The sequence below is a fragment of the Equus asinus genome, chromosome 23 (genome assembly GCF_041296235.1).
Source record: "Equus asinus isolate D_3611 breed Donkey chromosome 23, EquAss-T2T_v2, whole genome shotgun sequence".
NCBI classification, from domain to species: Eukaryota; Metazoa; Chordata; class Mammalia; order Perissodactyla; family Equidae; genus Equus; species Equus asinus.
In genome coordinates, this window is record NC_091812.1 from 56,786,563 (window position 1) to 56,809,430 (window position 22,868).

The window sequence follows — 22,868 nt, forward strand, 5'->3', positions numbered from 1 at the left end:
CATATAAAAAGAATCACATAACGTGGCCTTTTATGTCTGGTTTCTTTCACTTAGTATAATGTTTTCGAGGTTCATCCATGTTGTAGCATGAATTAATATTTCATTCCTTTTTAAAGCTGAATAGAGTCACATTGTATGGATATACCACATTTTGTTTATCGATTCTCAAGTTGATAGACATCAGGTTGTTTCCACTTTCTGCTATTATGAATAATGCTATTATGAACATTCATGTATAAGTTTTTGTTTGAACACTTCTTTTAAATTCTCTTGGGTGTATATCTAGGAGTGTCATTGCTGGTTTATATGATAACTCTATGTTTAACTTTTTGAGAAGCCGTTAAACTGCTTTCTAGAGTGACTGCACCATTTTACATACCTGCTAGCAGTGTATGAGGGTTCCAATTCCCCCATATTATCACTCACATTTATTTTCCTTCTTTCAAAATAACATCCGTCTTAGAGGGTGTGAATTGGTATCTCACTGTAGTTGCCGTTTGCATATCCCTAATGAGTAATGACACTGAGCATCTTTTCATTGCTTACTGGCATTCACGACTTATTGTACACGTGCTTTGGAGAAATGTATATTTAAGTCCTTTGCTCATTTTTAAAATTGTATTGTTTTTGTGTTGTTGAGTTTTAGGAGATCTTTATATATTCTGGATGTTAAACTCTTATCAGATATATGGTTTGCAAATATTTTCTCTCATTCTGAGGGTTGCCTTTTCACTTTCTTGATAGTGTCCTTTAATGCATAAATGTTCTTAATTTTGATGAAGTCAAATTCATGTATTTTTTCTTATGTTACTTGCAAATTTGATGTCATATCTAAGAATACATTGCGAAATCCAAGATAAAGATTTACCTCTATGTTTTCTTCTATGAGTTTTATAATTTTAGCTCTTAGATTTAGGTCTTTGATCCATTTTGAGTTAAATTTTGTGTACAAAGTGAGGTTAGGTTCCAATTTAATTCCTTTCCATGTGGTTGTCCAACCACCATTTGTGGGAAGGACAATTCTTTCTCCAGTAAATGGTCTTCACACTATTGAGGAAAAACAATTGACCAGAGATATATGGGCTTATTTTTGGACTCCCAATTGTATTCTATAGATTTATCTGTCTATCCTATACCAGTACCAACTGTTACTGTAGCTTTGTAGTAAGTTTTGAAAATGAGAAGTGTAAATCATCCAACTTGGTTCTTGTTTTTCAAGATTGGTTTGTCTGAGTCTTTTGCAGTTCTATATGGATTTTAGGATCAGCTTTTCCATTTCCGAAAAAAAAGGCTTTTGGAATTCTGATAGGGATTGCATTAAAGCTGTATATCAATTTGGAGAGTACTGTCATTTTAATAGTGTTAATTTTTTCCAATCTATGATCAATGAATGTCTTTCCATTTATTTAGATCTTTAATTTATTTCAACAGTTTTGTAGTTTTCAGTGAAAAAGTCTTACATTTCTTTGCTTAAATTTATTATTCAATTAATATTTATCAAGCTTAAATGATGCAGTAGGTACAGTGATAAAGATATAATTAAAAGCAAATCCTAACTCCCTTTTATTTATTTGTCTCAATAAATCCATTTAGACTGAGATGGAGGACTTGATTCAGGACTGCCAATACAAATCCAAACCTTAAATTTTGACTGCTTGTACTTCTACCAGTAACTTTCACTGTTGTTTCAAAATCCAGCCTGGCTGCTGTCTCCATTATTGTTTTCCTTCCATGTATGGTCCCAGGCTTTAAAAAGAAATATTCCAATGGTACCGAGTATTATTAGGTTGATGGCATAATGTCAGTAAGTGACTTAAACATGCTTAAATGATCAAATCTTTCATTTGCTTCTATACTAAATCAATTATTATTTCATTCAATGACATATTTGAGCTCCTAAGTGTTAGATATTATTATAGTCACTGGAGATGAAAAAGTAAAAAAGACAGTTCCTGTCCTCAAGAAATTGAGTAAAACTGGAAAACAAGTACAAACAATAAAATAAAAATATGGTTTTTGTAAAGTGTTAGGTTGCAACAAACTGAGAGTGAGAATAAAAGAAAGGTTTTCACTGAGTTTTAATGGCTGAAAAGGCTTTTGCCAATGAGAAGACATTCCAACGAGCTGGAACAGAATGCACAAAGCAGAGAAGTGTAAAGTAGGAAGTTACAGTCTGAGAACTCTATGTCATTGTATATGGAGGAGGGAGTTGAGAATGAGGTGCCAGGGAGTGAGTGCCAAGAGAAGAACATGAAAAGACACCAAGGTGTCACACCATAGACAATATCTTATAGACAAGTGGTTTCCAAACAGATTGTTTTTTTTAAAGATTTTATTTTTCCTTTTTCTCCCCAAAGCCCCCTGATACATAGTTGTGTATTTTTAGTTGTGGGTCTTTCTAGTTGTGGCATGTGGGATGCCACCCTAGCATGGCCCAATGAGCAGTGCCATATCTGCGCCCAGGATTCAAACCAGCGAAACCCTGGGCCGCCAAAGCAGAACGTGCGAACTCAACCACTCGGCCACGGGGCCGGTCTCTCCAAACAGATTTTAGTCACATACTTCTTTGTACCCAAGCCATAGCAGAGCAAAGCATAAATAAATAAGATAGATAAAAGTGAGATGAATTAAAGTCCTCCTCAGCTACCTCATCACTCTTAATTAACAAACCATCATGGAAGAGTTTTGAAAACCACTCCTGTTCACATGAGAAACTGTATAATATCCTGAAAATATCTGGAATCAAAAGGGACTAATTTAGTCCTTGCTGATTATGGGGAAAGTCAGTGTAAGAGGGTAGGAATGGTTTCAGATTTTAGGAATGGACTAGGAATTGGACACGCTGATTTTACTCTTGCTCTTCTATAAGGCATTCTCCATGTAACTGCCAGAGTCTTTTCCTGACAAAGTAAATCAGATAGCCAGAGTCTTCTGTTGAAACTCTTCCATGGCACATCAAATAGGATCCAGATTCCTCTCTGTGGTCCACAAGTCTGAGCTACCCTGCCTACCTCTCCATCTCCATTCTCCTGCAATCCTCCGTCTTCCTCAACCTGCTCCCGCCACGATGGTTTTCTTTCTCTTCTTTGAACACAAGGCTTGATTGGGCATTTTTGCCCTCTCCTCCCTATACTTGAAACGCTTTGCCACTGGCTCTTCACATAGTATACCCTTCATCATCCAGGCTTCAGATGAAATGTCTCCCATTCACAGAGGCCTCCTCTGTCTACGTGATCTAACGGCGATCTCTCCTGTCATTCCATGATGCATCACCCTCCTTTATTTTTATTTTCCTCCTTGATTTAACACAATCTGAACATCATGTCTATTTGTTAATTTACCTGTTTATATTCTGTCTCAACCCCAGCCCCAATTTTCCCTAGAAAGTGAGCACCATTGGAGGTGCTTGTCTGCCATGTTCATCACACTAAGCCCGGTTCTCAGAATAAGGCAAGCAACATGGTATTCCCTCATTACATATTTGTTGAAGAAGTGAACTGAATAAGGAATACACAAAAGGTAGCTCAATCAATAAAAATTAGAGGCAATATCGGTGGATGCAGGTCAAATAGCCTTAAACAAGCCTAGCATAGTCTATAAGATCCTAGCTGGTCATCTGTCACCTGCAAGAACAGCTTCTGTGTATGAAGTGTATGATTCATTCCTTCTGCTCTTTTTTTTACTTTTTACCCTTCCCAAAATCTACCTAGTCACCTATACCCCTGCCCCTTGTTTCTGAGCAAAGTGATTTTGTGCAAAAGTATTCCCAAAGGAGCACAAAACAGGGGGAAAGATGTTTAAATTCAAAACAATGCAGTTTGGTGAATATATTATAGACAGCAAACTGTCATCATAACCATGTAAGTTATGCCAATTTGAATGATAAATGTGAAAAAGTACCTTACAACACTAATAAAATACTTACTCAGAGTCACTTGCATTATTGGCAACAGTATGGACACACTGGAAAGATATTATATAGTTTTTGGGCTAAATTCACACTTAAGATTCATATTTAACCAACAGAATATGATTGAAAAGTCACTTCTCACATTCAACAAACCATCTAGAAAACTCTCTTAAAGAACTTTTGATGACTTAAAGAAAATGGATGAACTAAAAAGCACTCTGACTTCAGGGTAGAAGAAAATTAAATTGGTTTCCACTAGGTTGACCACAATCAAGAAATTCAAACTTAACTCCAAAAGCAAGAGAGACACTTGAAGACTAGTAATATGGTTTCAGGGAGAGGAAGATGAATTTAGCCAAAGTTTTTGAACTCTCTAGCGAGAAGGGAGGTCATAGCTAGGAAGACCAAGAAGAAGTCTGCAATAATCCAGACAGGCAATGATTAAACCCTGGATGAGAACAGGAATTACTGATTGTCTAAAGGGAGAGTGGGTAGAGGGAGTTAATTTCCCTTGCTTCTTCCTTACTTCACACAAATAAATCATTGCTTTCACCTATACATTGGAAGAAAATAGATCATGAAAAAAGCCGAACTATTGGTGGTTAAAAGAAATTGAGGTATAAAATGTTAAATGCTGCTGGAACTGAATTTGTAAAGATAGCTATATAAACTTAAATTATTAATTACTAGAGCCAACGCTGATTTCTATATTGCCAGATCCTGCTGAGATTTTGAAAGCCAATATGCTTTTGTCTTGAAGGGTGTTTGAAAGAAACTGGTTAACCTAAAAGGCCTTGAGATGTTAGGGGAATTACAGAAGAGAGATTCTGTAAATCAATACAATTTCTTCAGCAAATACTGTATCAAAAAGAAAGACACTGAATTCAACATTGTCAGCAATGGAGATAAAATCATTTATTTCCAAGGAAGTGTAAACAGCCTCAGACTAAATAGTTGGCAGCACAGGAGGAAGCTGAAAGAGGCTCTCATCATATTGCACCAGCAGGATCTTTGATTCAGTAGGAGGCCCATTTATAAAGACAGACTATTGGTTTGAAGAATGACCACCCCTCCAAAGTCTGCTTTTAACACTTAGCAGAAAGCACCCTGTGCTTTCCTTTCGGAATAATAAGGACGTTTCACCTCTTCAACTAATGGTTCCAACTGATAAAGGATTGAGATATCTCTCCCATTTTACAGACTGGACACAGGAGTGCTGAGAAAGCTTAAGTACATTAAACAACACATGTACTTATTACACTACAATCTAAATTTTGACTAATTTATGATCTTAAGAGTCTGAAATTGCTCCAGAATTGAAGACAGAATTCTCAAAGGAAAAATCAGTGCTAAAATAAATCACCAAAGCATTTATGCCAGCTTCCACAGATCCTCTATGCTCTCCAGCCTCAGTTTCCTTATCAGGAAGCAACACCTTATGACCTGGTGGATACCTCCATTCAAACAGTCAATTATTATGTGTCCCATGTCATCGTTAACCCATTCGATTCCCACAAAGTCAACACAGCTAAACAAAAGTATAGAGCTTTTCCTCTTAACAAACATTCCTCCATTCCCAGGTAAAGTCAAATGGAATGTTCCAAGCAGATAGCGAGAATTCAGTATGTAAATCAAAATGAGGGGGAAAAAACGAAGGAAAAGATTATAGAGAATGAAGAACTAATCCATCAATTACCAAGTATTAACCATCAACCATGACGTGCCCAGCAGTAAGGCATCACAGAGAATGTAGAAGAATGTGAATCATAGTTCATACCTTCTAAAGAATCAATGCTCTAGCACTCAGAAAATAAAATTACCTCTAAAAAACCAGAGAATCCTATTAGAATATAACATCTTTAATAATTCTTGGAGTCGCTAAAACAAACAAATAATACTTCTAACATCCCACTTTGTGTGATTTCAGTTACACTGGATTTTGGCACCAAGTTATACTAGGAAGCATAATTAATAGGATGTAAATTCAATGGTTGGTATATTAAATTGGTAATTGCTTCACTCAATATACTCCACCGTCCTCTCACAATATCTGATGTTCGGGAGCTTTCCAGGTGAGTTTATCCAGAGGCCATAAAACTTCCAGATGCTTAGATTTCAGCCCTTGAAGTTTTGTGTGTTCTACTATCAGCTCTTTTGGTATTTGCAGCTCTCTCAGAAAAGGTTAACTTTTTAGAAACCCTCATACTTTACTCTGATTCCCAGTTGGGAAACAATAGCACTTTCATTTTACCAAAGAGGAAACTCCCTTCCAATTTCTTCTAAGCAGCAACTTTTTTCCTCTATCAAAATACCTCCTAACGATTGTTTTTCTTCTAGAGATAGTCACTTCAGCCACCAGGGGAAATTTTCTCCCTCTTTTTACATTGAAGAGGTAATACAAGCTAGGGGAATATGGTCTATCTCCCATTTTACACCAGAATTAGGATGTTATTATGGCTAAACCAATTCATAGTTCTCTCTCTTCCCCGGGCTCTCCTCATAACATCCTGGCTCTTCCACTGACTTCAGACTTTTAACTATTTAAAGATGTAATTGCTGAGCATTCACTTAGCTCCTCCAGAGAATATGGGTAAATCTAAGGAACATTCAGAATACTCCCTATCCAAGATTAGAACGCTTATAGTCGTACTCTTACAATTCCAAGTTCCAAAGGAACAAAAGCCATCAAACATTTGCAGTTCACTTGAAAAAATGAAAGACAAACCAGAAACTAAAACAAATTGGTTTGCTCAGTTTTAATCACTATATAATACAACAGTATTCCAGATATTTCAAGATTTTATTTTAGATGTTTCCTTATTTATTTTTAAATTTTAACTGACTGGATCTTTGTTAATAATTGGCGCTGAAGTCTAGCTAGTAAAATGAAAAGGTAAACCCTCCAAAGAGGATTACGTCAATGATGAAGGAGCAGTCCACGATATTCTGAAGGTACTTCAGGCTATTAATCTTTTACAAGTCTGATGTTATGGTGGGCAAACATGGACACTATATTCCAGACAGGGAAATCAAGCATACAAGTCTTAACCGTGTTGCCCCAGGCCAACCATTAAATCATGGGAAGAGCAGAGCTTCAACTTAAGACTGACACCTTAACTTAAATAAAAACTAAACAGTTCTTCAGGAGAATGAGAAAATTGATCATATTTGATGAATCTTAGAACTTCAACAAGGTGAAGAAAAAGCAGGTAATATTGAATATGTCCAAATAAAAACATGCTGTGACATTTTTACAATATCACATTAGACTCATGGTAAATTGACCAGCCCCGAAATTGATCGGTTTGTCTTCTATGGATCATAAAAAATATCACAGTCAGATGAATCATATACCAGCCTAGCGATTTATTTCTGATAAATGCAAAAGGACATTTTGTGGGAGACAATAGTAGCTATTTCCCTTTATGCTTATATAAAAAGATTAGAACTTACCCTGATGTTTATACTGTTTGTATATGTCACATATTGTAACACAGAGTTTCACGTTCCCTTTAACAGCCTCCATAAAGCATTTGGTAAATATTAGAAAGAAAGCGAATTCATTCGAAAGCTGCTGTATTTCAGGTGCTACCTGAGGCTCAGTACTTGCGAACTCATTTAATTTTTACCAAAATTCTATAATGCAAATAGTAATCTCATTTCACTGATGCAGAATCTTTGGTTGAAAATGAATAACTTAGCCAGGGCCACACAGGAAAAGTGATGGCTTAGTATTTTCAATTAAATACCTCGATTTAAAGTGCCATGCCCACTGCATTACATTTGGGTTTTATAGTATTATTGTCCACTGTCTCTGTGGGTCCTCAGGACAGAAATCAATAACGTCTAGGCATGTCTCTCTTGCTTAACTAAGCCACGGTCCACAGAATACTCCAGTAGGTCACTAACAATCCACTGGACTGGATCTGATAAGTAAGATAAAAGCTGTCATTTCCGCACTAAATCATACAAGCTAGATAATAATACACACACACACACATATGTGTTTTTAAACTTTAAAAGAGGTCCATAAGGTGTTCCATCCAGCATAAAATTAGAGCAATAGTCAAACACCATGGATATGTATCTCTGGAATTCCAAGACTCGAACAGAGCCCCCTAACTGGATAGGAGGTACATTCCCTATCACTTGGCAAAGTGTGGAGAGACCTTTTCTCCAAATGTTGACACCTGAGAAGTCCTTCCTCTTCTGTCTTCTTCCAATTCAACCTAAGTTTCAATGCTTGATTGAAGCCCTTCTTACCTCCTTTATTATCCCCCCAGATTGTTCTAATCCACGTAGGTAGCTGTCATCTCTCAATTTCTTTTTGGCAAAGAAAGTTCATATTCAATTATCCATCACTCCTTTATACACTGTCTTATACAGTTATCTTACTATTTTCTGTGACTATTTCTTCCTAACTTTTTGTACTGTAAACAGCAATGATTATCTCAGTAGTGGTGAGAGTCTACAGTCCCTATGTCTAAATCTGGTACCCACAAGTCACTCAAAATAAATATTCAATCAAAATAAAAACATTGTGATTACTATGCAAATACGGTTTCAAGACAAAGTCCCTAACCGCCTCCATCAACAAATATTTCCAACCAGAAGGCTGCCTCCTCCAAGCCACTTCTAGATAGATATTTTGAAGTCATCACTAGGGCAAATTGATTTCTCTTGCTCTGCATTTCATGATGCTTAACAGCCTAAGAGTTTTATCTTCATAGGAGCTCAGAATTATCTGAAATATTCAATTAAATAAAAATCTATAATTTCCTCTCCCCCTTTTCAAACAAAGCAATGTGTATTTGTAAATACATGATTTATGACCAGCACTAAATTTCTCAATGAAGAAAACAGGTCTAAGTACCCAAGAGGTTTTCAAGCTTGAGTATGTGGTTTGACAATGTTATATAATAATCTTATAAGATACCTTAAAAATCACTTCCTTATTTTCTTCCCTTTGTTGCCTCATCCAGGTTCTCATTCAGGATACACTGAGATGAGATTAGGCCCATAATAATTTTAGGGCTTTTTACTGTTATGCCATTTTAATATGGAGAGTTGTTTGCTGTCCTAGCCCAACTTCTTTGATGTCTGCCTTGTCCTTCCTTTCTGGGAACCCTTAATAAACCTACTACTGACTGAGTCGCTTTGTTGTGTGATTAAAACTATGCAAGAACTTCCTATTCTGTTCTTTATAGATATTTTAGATACCAGCTTTAGTTAAACTGGCCTGTCTTTGTTGTTGTTGCTCTACTCTTCTTGTACCTTTCATTCTGATTCATGGCCGAGGCAATTTCTCTTGGAGATGTTTACTTGCTTACGTCCGCTTGTTTCTAAGACACTGTGAGACCTATTTTTATATTTTATTTTATCCTTCTTCCCTGTGAATCCCTGAGTCAGACATCTGAGGAGTTAGACAGTTTAAGAGCTTCTTTTCTTGGTTGGTATTTGCTTTGACATCAATGGGAACTCACATGTGTAAATACAAACTCTTCTATGGAAAGAATCTTCTTTAGGATCCATCTGGGCCAGCCAGATAAGTCTGAGAATGGTTTTATGTTACTTAAGAAAATTCAACTATTTATTACGGCTAGGTACTGTGAGCAGATTCACATAAGCATATATTAACAATGTTTAAAAACATTTCATATCATCCTATGAAAACATAGCTCCCAATTTACAGCTCTTCATATACTAAAACAATTCCTTGTATGATTCTTTAAAAAGTGCATCATTGCAAAAGATCTGCGCAGGCAGCATGGGAATATATTATCTCTGTCATTTTTAGAGAATCTAACTGAGGCTTATCTATAAGATTAGATCATTTGATCAAGACAGTAAAGGGCAGAGCCAGGATTAAAATGTAAAACACTCTGATTACGAACAATATAAAGGAGGAATGATGTTGAAATGATTTTTGAAAGGCCATAAAAAGAACTGATTTTGAAAGCCTGTTCAATTAAACCTATATGTTATGCTTATATAATGTGAAATGATTAGTTTACTTATTCATTTATTTATGTCTGTATATATGCTGGTATTTATTCAACAAGGATTCATTAGCTACCAAATGTATGCCAGAAACTCTGCTACACAGAGGAGCAGATGTAGAAATGAATAAAACAAGGTGTGTGTACTATATGGCAATGCACCATACTGCTTAAAATGCCGGCTCTTGATTCTGAAAATTTGGGCTTTTTATATCCAGAGGCAAACTAGATATTGGTCTATATCTCTGCATCTTCTATTTTCGTATTAGTTATATAACATACCTAATGTTCTGTTATACAGAAGAACAAATTGGTTACAAAAATATATATCCAAAAAGATGACAGAAAGTGAATATTGCTTTTTCATGTTGAAAAACTTTTGTAACTTCCAAAAGAGTGAGAAAAATTGTCCAGAAATTATATGAAATGTTCACAATAGGTAAATCAAAACAGACAGAAATTAGGTTAGTGGTTGCTTAGGTCTAGAGCCAGGCAGAGTATGGGGGAAAACAGGAAGTAACAGATGAGTATGGGCTTTCTTTTAGGAGGTCTCCATTGATAGTACACTTAGTTTCCAATGTGGACATTTATATCTATATCTACATCTTTATGCTATATATATATTTTTATGTCAATAATTATATCAATATCATCTGCCATTTATAGCATTTGGGTTGGGCAAGGGATAAAGACAAGTGATTTTACCTGCCATTTTGATCTAATCTCTCCACTAATTCACACTTGATTTTTTGTGTTCGTGTGTAAGGAAGACTAGCCCTGAGCTAATATCTGTCCCAATCTTCTTCTATTTTATGCAGGATGCTGCCACAGCATGGCTTGACAAGCAGTGCTAGGTCCACGCCGGGAAACTGAACCCGTGAACCCTGGGCTGCCAAAGCGGAGCACAAGAACTTCACCACTATGCCACCAGGCCGGCCACCACACTCGATTTTTAAATTCAAATATTTTTTTCTCTGGAGTAATAACAAGTCAAAAGGCTGTTTGTCTCTAGGGACCCCTGGCACTTAAAATACTTCACATAGCAGGATGCCTCCTTTCAAGTGCACTCCAGTTTTAGAAGGTGCTCACGACATGCACGGTATGTATCTATAGAAACTTCTAGAGGCTTGTCCCCAAGCCTCCAGCACCCACACCACACCACTCTCCCCTTCCCCAGAGATATCCTCTCAAGAAACCATCTCCCTAGGTAACTGTATCCCTAAGGAAATGTTGACTTGTTGGATGCCCTTCTTAGCATCATACACGGTTCATTCAGGAAGAGCCAGGAAACAAGCAATTCTTTTTTATGCCGACTTTAGATTTTGGAATTGATAAAAGTGACCATATCATCCACGGCACCATCTTCCTCACCAACTCAGATATGTTGAATATGTGACAGTTAATAAGAGATTGTGATAGTGTAAAGCTTCCAATTTTCCAAACCAATGCAATTTAATTGAGACAAAATTATAAATATTTTTAAAAATATCAAATTAAGGATGCTGTCAAGTTTGTCCAACAAGGAAACAGAGGTTCAGCCTTCCATTTCAATTATTAACAAGCATCAGGGAGGTTAAGCACAAGGACCCTTTGTAAATATCTCTTTTCTTTCAGATCATCCCAGTTGCGTATCTAAAAGCTAATCCTGAATCTAAATACATGGTATACCTGGTTTGATTCAAATGCCCTAAGAGGCGTGTCTAATCTTAATTGGCTATCATGAAACACTACTACGTAGTAAGGAATTGTTTTTGTTGTTAACATTTCAATATTAGAACCCATAAAAATGAAATTTGCCTACCTATAATCATGAGCTATTTTTTTTCTTTTTGGCTTTCAAACAGGCAATATCACTATCAGAAATTCTATTGGCTAAAGTCTTAATAATATCTCTTAAAAACAAGTCCTTCAGACCTAGATTTTGTGTGCCGTTGCAATGGTTTTAAGTAAAACTTTTACAAATTAGAGTGTATGGTTTTCAAGCTTCCAAAAACCAGTGTATTGTACAAACAGAGAAGGTCTATGAAAGGTAGGATACGCACACAGCAGCCAGGGGGCCCACAGTTCTAAAACACTGAGCTACTCCTGGGAGCACTAGAACTTTATATCATGGGCTGTTCAAAATGATGACCCTACAAGGTAATGAAAATACTAAAAGATCTTAAATTCTATCCCATATATTCTAATTAAAAATCAATAGTATATATAGTAAATATTGAAAATATTTTCCTTCACTAGAACATTTTAAACTTCGGGTATTTAAAGTTGGGAAAACTTATTTATCCAGAATGATTCATGCACAGAGGGCTTTTGCTAGACAAGATGTTTCTGTAATCATTTTTGTAAAGTATAATTGTTTCAAAGATTAAACAAGCTCAAGGGCATTTTTTTCATCAGACTATCTCATGAAGTACATGTATCGTGTCTCCATATGAGGAACAGACGATTCATTCAATAAGGTCACTAACCAAGGATCAAAGCCAATGAGAGCATTACACGTCAGAGATGTTGTGTATGCAGCACTAAACCAATAGGTGGAGACATTCAAACTAATGGATTTAGATCAAAAGGGGACAAAAATCACTCAAATTCAGTCAAAATGGACAATGTTGTTCCTCTACCCACTAAAACATTGTATGCTAGAATCAAAACGGTTTCTGGTCCTTTAGTCTTAAATATATAAACATGTGCCAAAACTATTATGTGTTCTGTGATAGAAGAATGTGAGGGAGAAGAGTTGAGGAAAAGGGAAACAGGTTAATTCTACATGATAGCAAGGGTTAAAATGCTTTATAGAATAGGCATTAAGCTGAATCTTGAAAAAGGAGATAGTGTCATCAGGCACAAATAGATACAGGAAAGAAAATTTACTGATATAATGCATGCTTAATAAAGTTTTCAAAGGAAGTTTTGAATGAATGAGTGTATGCATGAGGGGATGGAACTGTCAGTAAAGTCAAGGACATAGAAAACACTCTGAAATATTAATAAGTTGTCAACCAATTCAGTACGGCTGGAGCACAGATTTCACTGTAGGACACAGTAAAAGGTAAAGATTGTGAAACAGGCAGGGTCAAATGATAGAACACCTCTTCTAAATTGGAATTAACTCTGGAGGCAACGGACATAATCTGAAAGTCTTAACAAAAGGGTCTCACAGTCATATGTTTTTTGAGATGACAATGGCAGCAGTGTGTAAGGAAGAAACAAATGAAATTGATTTGAAATACCATTGAAGCTGCCAAATTGATAATTTTTTTTTCTGAGTGGAAATAACTAGTATTAGATATTTCCTGGATTGAGGGGGAATTAACTGGATTGAGGAGAGTGGTGAAAGTTTTAGAAAACATCCATGCAAATAGGAAAAAAAATTGTCTAATTCTCTATAGTCATATAAAGCATCCTTGACGTAACAGTAGAGAAGATGAAATATTAACTTGATATGAGGGTTGGAGTTGGAAAAGCAGAAGGTAAGGCAGATCAATACGTTGACAGTGTCAAAGCAAAAATTGCACCAGACAAAGCGGAACAGGCAAGGAAGACTATTCTAGGCTATTGCAATAAGAGAGAGAGACCAGAGTTTAGTGTGAAGGCAACACCTCTGAGACAAGGAGGATTCTAAGCCACCTGGTTTGCTAATTAGCTGTACTCAGAGAAAAACTATTCTTTTGTATATTTTCATGACAGGAAATATGTTTACAACTTGGAGCAAGGTATCCACTGAAGTTGGAATCTACCCTCCCACTCACTGGGATGGGGTACTATCTTCCTTGAGGATTACACATCAAAGGGATAGTTCCCAAGTAACAGAGGATGACATTCCTGGGTATTAAAACAAGCAAGAGGCATTTAGAAAGATTTATATCTCAAAGGGGCACAGAAAGAATTTACAGTTAGAAGTTTACTTATGTAAATGCTCTAAGGAAAGGAAGGTCAGGGACCTAAAGTCACCAAGAATCCTGCCTAATCAGGTGGGAGGAACGTTAAGGTCCTCTTGGTCAATGGGAAGAGAGTGACTAAAATGTTACACATGGAGTCAAACCGAAATGGTGAAGATGGGAAACCATCTGACAGGTGAGGATTGGAAGGTAATGAAAACATCAAAAGATCGGGTGTTCTCTTGAGGTCAAAGAACAAAGTATGGCGAGTAAAAGACTGAGAGAGATGAATGTATAGGAGATGGCAGTAAATATTGATATATTTCCATATTGCAGTTTAACATATTGGGACGAGACTATTTCCACATCACCATGAATGATATGATGGGTGGGTGAAATTATTAAAATCAAAGAAAGCAATGGAGGCTATGTTGACCTATTATAACAGCAATAAGAGATTTTTGTTGTATTCTTTGTACTAAACATATTGTATATAACCAGCTCTAATCCCCACATTTTAGAAAATCCTGTAAGATGACTTTTCTCTCATTTGAACACACTCCCGCAATGCTTCATTGAAAAGTACTGCTTGATTTATTTTAAGTTAATTTTCGTGTATGATGAAAGTTAGAGGTCTATTTTCATTCTTTTGCGTGTGGCTGTCCAGGTTTCCCAACACCATTTATTGAAGACACTTTTCTTTCTCCATTGTATGTTCTTGGCTCTTTTGTGAAAAATTATCTTTCCATAAATGTGTGGGTTTATTTCTGGGCTCTTAATTCTGTTCCACTGGTCTGGGTGTATCTGCCAGTATCGTGCTGTTTTGATTATTATAGCCTTGTAGTATACTTGTAAATCAGGTATTTCATTTCTGGGTACTTACCCCAAAAAGACAAAAACACGAATTCAAAAAGATATATGTACACCTATGTTCATTGCAGCATTAGTCACAATGGCCAAGACTTGGAAACAACCTAAACATCCACTGATGGATGAACAAATAAAGAAGATTGGAGTATATATATAAATAGATGTATACATATATATGTGTGTGTGTATATATATATATATATATATATATATATACACACACAGTGGAATATTAGCCATAAAAAAGATAAAATCTTGCCACTTCTGACAACATGGATGGACCTTGAGATAAGTGAGATAAGTAAACGGAGAAAGCCAAATACCATATGATCTCACTCATATGTGGAAGATTCAAGAAACAATAACAAAACAAATACATAGATACAGAGAACAGATTGGTGGTTACCACAGGGAAAGGGGTGTGGGGGAAGGGTGAAAGGGGTAAAGGGGCACATTTGTAGGGTGACCGATGGTAGCTAGACTTTTGGTGGTGAACACAATGTAGGCTATACAGAAGTTGAACTATAATGGCGTACACCTGAAATCTATATAATGTCATTAAAGCAACGTTACTTCAATTTTTTAAAAAAAGTACTGCTTGAAACCTGGTGTAAATTCAATGTTCTGGATCCTCACAATTTTGGAGTATTTGTGACTGCACTAGTATGATTTTTTGTGTGTTCGTTTTTTGCTTCTTTTTATTTTTGTTTCTATTCTTACAGATCGTTAGGGCTTCTAACTCCTTCCAGGTGCCCTTCTCAGCTCTTCTAACTGGCTGTTTTAATCCAAGGGGTAAAATAGTCAGGTTTGCTGAATTTTAAAAAGACTGGAAATAATTGATACTTAGTGCTTCTGGGAATTTGAATGGGAGTGGGGAAGGCAGGAGAGTTACTTTTTACTGTAAATACTTCTGTATTATCAGAATTATTACAATAAATCTATAATTTCTTTTACATTTAAAAAGCCTATTAAAATGATATGTAGATTAACTGCTATAAGCGAGCACCTGAGGGACTTTCCACGGACAAAAATTAGTGAGTGTTCGTGTATGGGCTTTGTGGCTTTTATTCCTCATTGCCCGGAGGTTTTCTTTGTGTCCTTTCCAGTTTATCAGTCCACTCTAGATAGGTGAGGTCACAAGTTTTTGAGTTTGGGATACATAGGGCATTATTCTATGCACATATGTTCTAATTTCAGAAGACAAGATTAGTGGGAAAAAAAAATTCTGGGACCCAATTGGTTTAACCATTTAGCAGTGAAGTGGTTAAAAACCCCACAGCAGCTGATTTTACTGTTTTAGTGTTATTTGCACTTGAAAAATGCTTTCTCTTGTCATCACCAGGGAGTACTCTGCTCTTCTCATATTATGCAGAACAAAATCTCAGTCAGAATAGGGACAAACATCAATTATTAATTAGCCATAAATTATTCCTAATCTACACACAACGCCTAATCCCCGGTTCACAGAAATGCAAATTGTGCTTCCAAAACAGTATGTTAACAAGTCATTTGTCTGCAAAAGGCAGAAGCCCAAGTTCAATATAAAATAGAGAACAAATACTTGAAGCTCATTTCAAGGAATATGCTGATGGAAGGTTATCCAGAAGCGCAAGAAAACAGACGACTAGTCAAACAACATACCCACAAGGTGAACTTGCTCTTGGGTGTCTAAAGAACAAGTGTGTCCATTGTAGCTATTTCTCAATTCTTCAAGAAAGTTAAGAATTGTTAGAAAATTGAACTAATATTCTTTACCATGAACAGTAAAAACAGTAAATAAATAACAAAGGAAGAGATGGCTTGAAGAGGCTGAAGGTTTTTCCTTCCCCTAATAGGAGCACTCAAAACACCATCCTAAATCAATTACAAATGCAGTTGTAGTCTGTAACATTATAAGCAACTGTCCTGGAAAAAGCAGATTCCCAGACTGAAGGTAATGTTCAAAGTTATTTGGCCCAAACCACGCAACATGCACAGCCTCTCCTCTTCAAACTTAAGTTCAATAGGCTTGCAGAAGCGGTTAGATGCTCTTCTGGAGTTAAGTGTTTCTCCATAAGTCCAGCTCCACGTATCCTCCATATAACCAGCATCAAAGTGACTGATCAGGAAAGGTTCTACCAGTACCCTCTCCTTGAGAGACGGGGGCTTTCCCTGATCTAAAACATTTCAAATTTTAGGTCTCAAGATTCCCTCAGTTAATTGAAATGTTTTATTATTATACTACTAAAATAAAGGAGGGCAGATTTTTCCGGATTTTACCACTCAGACTTACTCGTTCTAGGCAATGGCTTTAAGGGCTTAAGCGCACAGAGTAATGCATCATTTTCTAAAATATTTTCTATAAAAGCTGATCCTTATGAGATTCTCCTTAAAAAAAAGGCTGCATGGTCAATAAATTTGGCCAACTCTGCAGGGCTGAGGGATGCTCCTTTTTCTTAATTTCTCTTCTTTCTCCCTGTTCCTCCAAAGATGAGGATTGATTATTGTGTCTGGACAGACTTCGGGGCACCATCCTAACCTACTGTATTACTGGGTGAGGTCATGATGCTTTCCAGCATGGACCCGTGGCCCCGTCCTCTTTAACACCTGTTCTGTGCAGCTGAGCAGGTTGGCTCACCTGGGCCTCTTCTGTGGACCCAGCCTCCCTGCTTTTCTTTCTCTTTCTTTGCTTCTTTTGCTTCCAGCACTCCCTGCCATGCAATTTGGCGAGTAGGTTGTCTCAGTCCTGCAACCCAGCTCTCTTGCTTTTCTCCTTTGCTTTCTTTTATGTTTTCCCTGCATGGATGGTGTTAGGAAATATGTTAGCATTCATTTTGAGAAAGTCCACCATATTCAGTCACCTACTTCCTATTTTCTTTTAAATGGCTGCTAAACTGACTTTCAGCCTGGCTCAGCTGGCCTTATTGGTCTTAGAATGAATAGAATCACATTGGTAAGTTTGGATAAATGAATAGAAATCATTTACTCTTGTGTTTCTTACCAGTACACTTAAGAGACGTCATTGCGGTAGCAGGCACTCACATATAAATATTATGATGGTACTTTGAGTTCCTATTTATTATTGTTATTGCTTATTCTGCACACAGCTTCCTCTGGGGACTTCACAGAGAGAAAATGTGATGAGTACAAGGCAAGTTAGGACCCTCTTGGGTCTCCAGGCCATAACCCTTCCAAAACTCACTATTACTTCTCAAATATACTGTGTCCTGTTCAGAGTCCCAAAGTACTTGCATATATTAAAATACTTGAGAAGTTTTAAAGAAAATAAACTTCTGTAGCTATGTAAGCTGTGTTCTGAAAGTTATTTAAACATGGGATTTTTTTAAGGTATCTCCTAAATTGTTATGAACATCCCATGAAAAGGGTATCGCAGAGACATTATTTGGGAACCTCTGCTCTAGAATGATGTTGTGAATTCAAACCATTGTCTATGTAAACTAGAAAAAGTATCAATTTGACCCAAACTCTCTGTAAAACTGCCCAGTTCTCCACCTCACTCTACATGCATAGATTTCCCTTAAACCAGTGACATTGGAAACGGAAATTTCACTCAATCAAAATGTTGCTCAAATAGTTGATTTCCTTAATAACATATTTCACTTCTAAACTTTGTGTATATGTGCCATAGGAATCTTCCTCAAGATTAATTATATCGTGAGGAAATCAAAACACTTGAGACTTTAAAGATTACTTGCATATTTTTTATTTCTTGTTAAATATCTAATCTTAAACCATAGATAAAAATCTATAGAAAATTAATAGTCTAAATGCCTCGATATCAGCTCACATATAGAACACTTACACAAATTGCAAAGGAAATGTATTTTGTGGACTATTATGTCCCAACACTCTTTCTCTCTGCCATTACTCCTGAGTCTCTCCAAGAGTCAGAATAAGCTCTCTGGCTACAGGAATTATCTGAATGGAAATTAATGGAAAGGAATTAATATATGAATCCTACAGACTGGTAATTTCATGTAGAAGTTCAAGTTCCCTGTGCTTCCCAAAATCTCAGTTTGTAAGGCATTTTTCTCACTTCTCTTGAAGATGTATGTCTGCATCACAGTCGTGCCATATCAATGAAATTCTGTCATTTTAGATACACTCAAAAATGACATAGAATTGATCACAGCCTTCCTCCTGAGGATTTTTCTGAGATTATTAAAGTAATGTATTTAATATTAGGTGTTAGTTTATTTTTAAAACATACAATGGGTCGTGTAGTCATGGTGGAACCAAATAAATTAGATGTTTTATAATGTAAATAAAAATTTGCTGGTATAACATTCATCAGCAAGACTGGATAAAAATTAAGGGATAATATGTCTACCAGACAGTAGGGTGCATAAAGCCAACTGACTCCTTCTCTGGGCTGTACCTTCTTTTCTTGACGAACGGGAGATGAGTGAAAAGCTCCTTGATCAGGCTGACCTAGGGGGTCTATCTAAAGTAAATGAGTCCCTTCTTAGGATGCACCTATTGGAGAAACTCAGGAACTTCAAAACCTAGGCATGACATCTTAGTTCCCTACTTCTGTTCAGGTTGTCCCAATCCTAAAAACAAGATGACAAAAAATCTTTCTGGGACTTCATGGTGATAAGCTGTTTGGAGGAGTACAAGTTTCGGCTCTCAGAAACCAGAATCTAAGTGGGTTCCTTTGAACTGTACCACAAACCACCATATCCAGTTACTCCCAACAGAGACGAGGTTAACATCTGGGAACAGAATTCCTGCTGGAGACTCCAGACCTTACTTGAATCAGAGTTAGTAGTAAGAGTCTACTGGCCCCGTAATGGAAGTTTATAATTCCACTCTAAATGAGCAGATTTTAGAGACATATCCTTGGGCCATTGAACCCCCAAATGTCTTTCAAAGAAAAACAGTCCCTTGTATTGAACAACTTTCATAAAATACAATCTTTCATCCAAGAGGGAACATTAAATTGCTGCAAAGCTGAATGGCTAGAATACATTAAAATTAATTGATGGATAATTTCTCACCTGTAAAATAAACATAAGCAAATAATTCATGTTGCAGTAAATAATACACCTAAGCCTAGGCTGTCTCTAGCCCCATATCGTATGCTCAGCATTACTAGTCTGGCTATGTGAGGTACATTGATTATTTCTTAGGGGAAGGCCAAATATTTTCAAAGTTTTCCGGAAAAAAACTTTTACCACTTTTGTTGACACTTTATCAGAAGATGAAAACCCTCCGTGTTACATGCAGTTGTCCTCCTCTGGTCCTTTTGACCTATAAGACACTCACAAAGCATGGCTGTGACAAGGCTCCCATTCCAGATAGGTCAGCTCACGTCTTCTACTCCCACCTCTACTCCTTTGCTCTATGCTCACTTTTCAGCCACTTTTCTCATGCTTTCCATTAAACATTCCTAGTCTTCTCAATTCCAAATTCTTCTTTCAAAGACCTATGACAGTGACTTTCCTGGAGCCTTCACCTAGCCCTTGCTGTACACTCAACTGAATCACAGAATAACTTCTCATGTATGTCTTTAAAGATTTCCCACTCCTAAACAGGAGATATTTCATATCCTTCCAAATATCCAGCACAGAGGTCTGCACATGGTAAATGCTAAATAAATAGGACCTACTATGTCTGTACTTTGATGATCCTAGGATTCGTTTACATCCTAAATACAAATGTTCTTAAAAATCCATTTTGGATCAAAATTTGCTTTATCATACCCAAATCCTCATATTAAATGTTTGTACTCTACTTTTCACCAACAACGTTTGAATTTTCCCAAGCACATGATAAAGTTTCTATGCCTACAAATGCATCTCTAAACTCAATGGAAGCCCCAACCTCAAGTTCAAAGGAAACGACCTGCCACCTACATCACTAAGCAGTCCAGCCAGGCTCCTCTCCTCCTCTGCTCTGTTCAATTTCCCCAGTGCAACTGCCAGTACAGTGATGAATGCCGAAATGGAAAGAATGCAATACTGCACATGATTGATTGCACGGCAAAGGGAGAAACCTACAGAAAATCCCAAGCTGGGAACTTATTTTGTATCATTCCCTGTTGCTGCTCAGTCATGAATGCTACTGTGATTCATTTTCAACGCTTTGAAATCTCTTGGTATTTGTAACATGCTCTGGACCAGATATAAATTGATTGCTCAGCCCGACCTTTTGTTCAATTGAATTTTTTTACTAACATTTAGCAACACACTTAATATTGCTTACATAGAGCTTTTATTTCTGCTCAGAGAAGAAAAAAGATAGTTTTACCTCAAGAGGATGTAACTCAGGAGAGCATTGTGTGGTTTCTGTTAAAGTAATCACTTTTCCTTATGTGTTAGAGAGCATACGTCACTGCAAATGGAAGATAAGTATACACGTTTTTGGAACTGAATTATTCCAGCATATATTTTTTAAATAAGTATATAGGCAAGAAAACATATAATGTAGTTTAGAAGTAAGTTTTGGTCAGCACCAGGTCATGAGCTATAAGAAAGAATGGAGCCAACCAGGATTTCAGCAAATGAGTCTTGATATGTAAACCTATATATATTTTTAGAAGCATTCTTACTTAAAAAGGAGACAAGCATTTGATGTAGGAAAGTAAATAACAAAAAACAACAAAAAGTTGCTCATTCAGGCATAATAGAACTTTACCATAGTCCACTAAATGATAAGACAACAAGAAGTCCTGTTTCCTAACCAAAGGACGAAATATGTAGTGGTTTTGGTCTTGGCTAATTGTCCCATACAAAATAAATTGGTTGCTTGCTCCACAAATGTTCCAAACATGCAAGTCTTAATAAGGAGTTTAGGATTCAAAGGCCAACTTGGTAAAATCAGGCCTCTTTGACATTTCTGCCTTCCTGAATTTTAAGACAGCTTGCAATCTTGCCTAAGTGTTTCCTCTAGGTAGCAGTCCGTTAATGCACGAACAGATTGCTTATTCCACTGGTAGCTGGTAGGAATCAAGCAATTTGTAAAAGCCTTTCTCCAAAGAGTAGCTTTTTTCAAGCATAAAGTCTTTAGGTGAAGAATTAGGACAACATGGCTCCTAAAGCCTTGGCACAAGCATTCCATGTTATCGTAACTTCAGCCACTAAATATCTTTTAATATGATATTTAATTCTTCCCCTTCAACAGATAGATATATCTTGGCCTAATTAGATGCATCAAGTATCATGTACCTAGGATGTGTTTAGCTGCAGTGATACCTTATTTTGTGAAGAAAATACTATCTCAAACCTCCACACATTCTCAATAAAGCTAAAAATGATCTGATCAATACTTTGGACAGTATAGTAGTACTTGTTTGCATTTCTTAATCAAAATGAGTGAGTGCCCTTGATATCTGTTACTTAAAAATGCCAGTAAGTGTAGACCCTACTGATGGTAACAGTCCTGCAAATCAGCATATACTTTGAAATAAGAAAAGAACAGAGTCTAAGGCATTCATCCTGATTTGAATCTTTCCTCTTCCCCTTCCTATATATATATTCTGGGCAAGTTATTTAAACTCTCAGAGCTCCAATTATCTAATCTATACAGTAAGAAACCTAACATCTATTTTATTAGACTTAAATGAGATAACATGTAAATTATAAAACATAATTTCTACTACACACTAACATGTGGATAAATGGAGTATCATTAGTTTAACCATGAAGGTCCCGAATCCTCCAAATTTACAGGGTCACTCTCCCCTTTAAATAGTTAGAACCACATTATGTTTGCTATGGGGTGGAAGTTCCACTGCCTACTTTTCTGCCCAGATTATGGAGTCGGGGAAGAGTTGGTTTATGATCTCTTGAAATCTCTCACTCTGTATTCTGCTGAAAGTTGATTTGAATTGTCTTCCATAGCTTTTCTCAATTTCTGAGAAGTTTTTCTCTCCGTGCCATTTTACGGCCTCCTTGAAAGAATATCTTTCTCCATGTGTCTCCCCTGAATGATCATCTACCAACAACACAAGGTTGTTCTCTGTAGTATCTTCACTGAATATTTACAGGTAATGAAAAGTAATTATAACATTAAGCAAAATACATCTTTAAAAGAAATTCCAGGCATAACTGTTTCTGGAAATGTATCACTCAATCACCATAACAGGGAATTTCTCATTTGTTTTGTGACTTCAATGTGAACTGGCCTGCTGCCATATTGATAGGACTCTCTTTCTTTCTCCAGATACTTCCTTCTTCTTCTCTTCTCCAGGTCTTCCAAACTTATGTC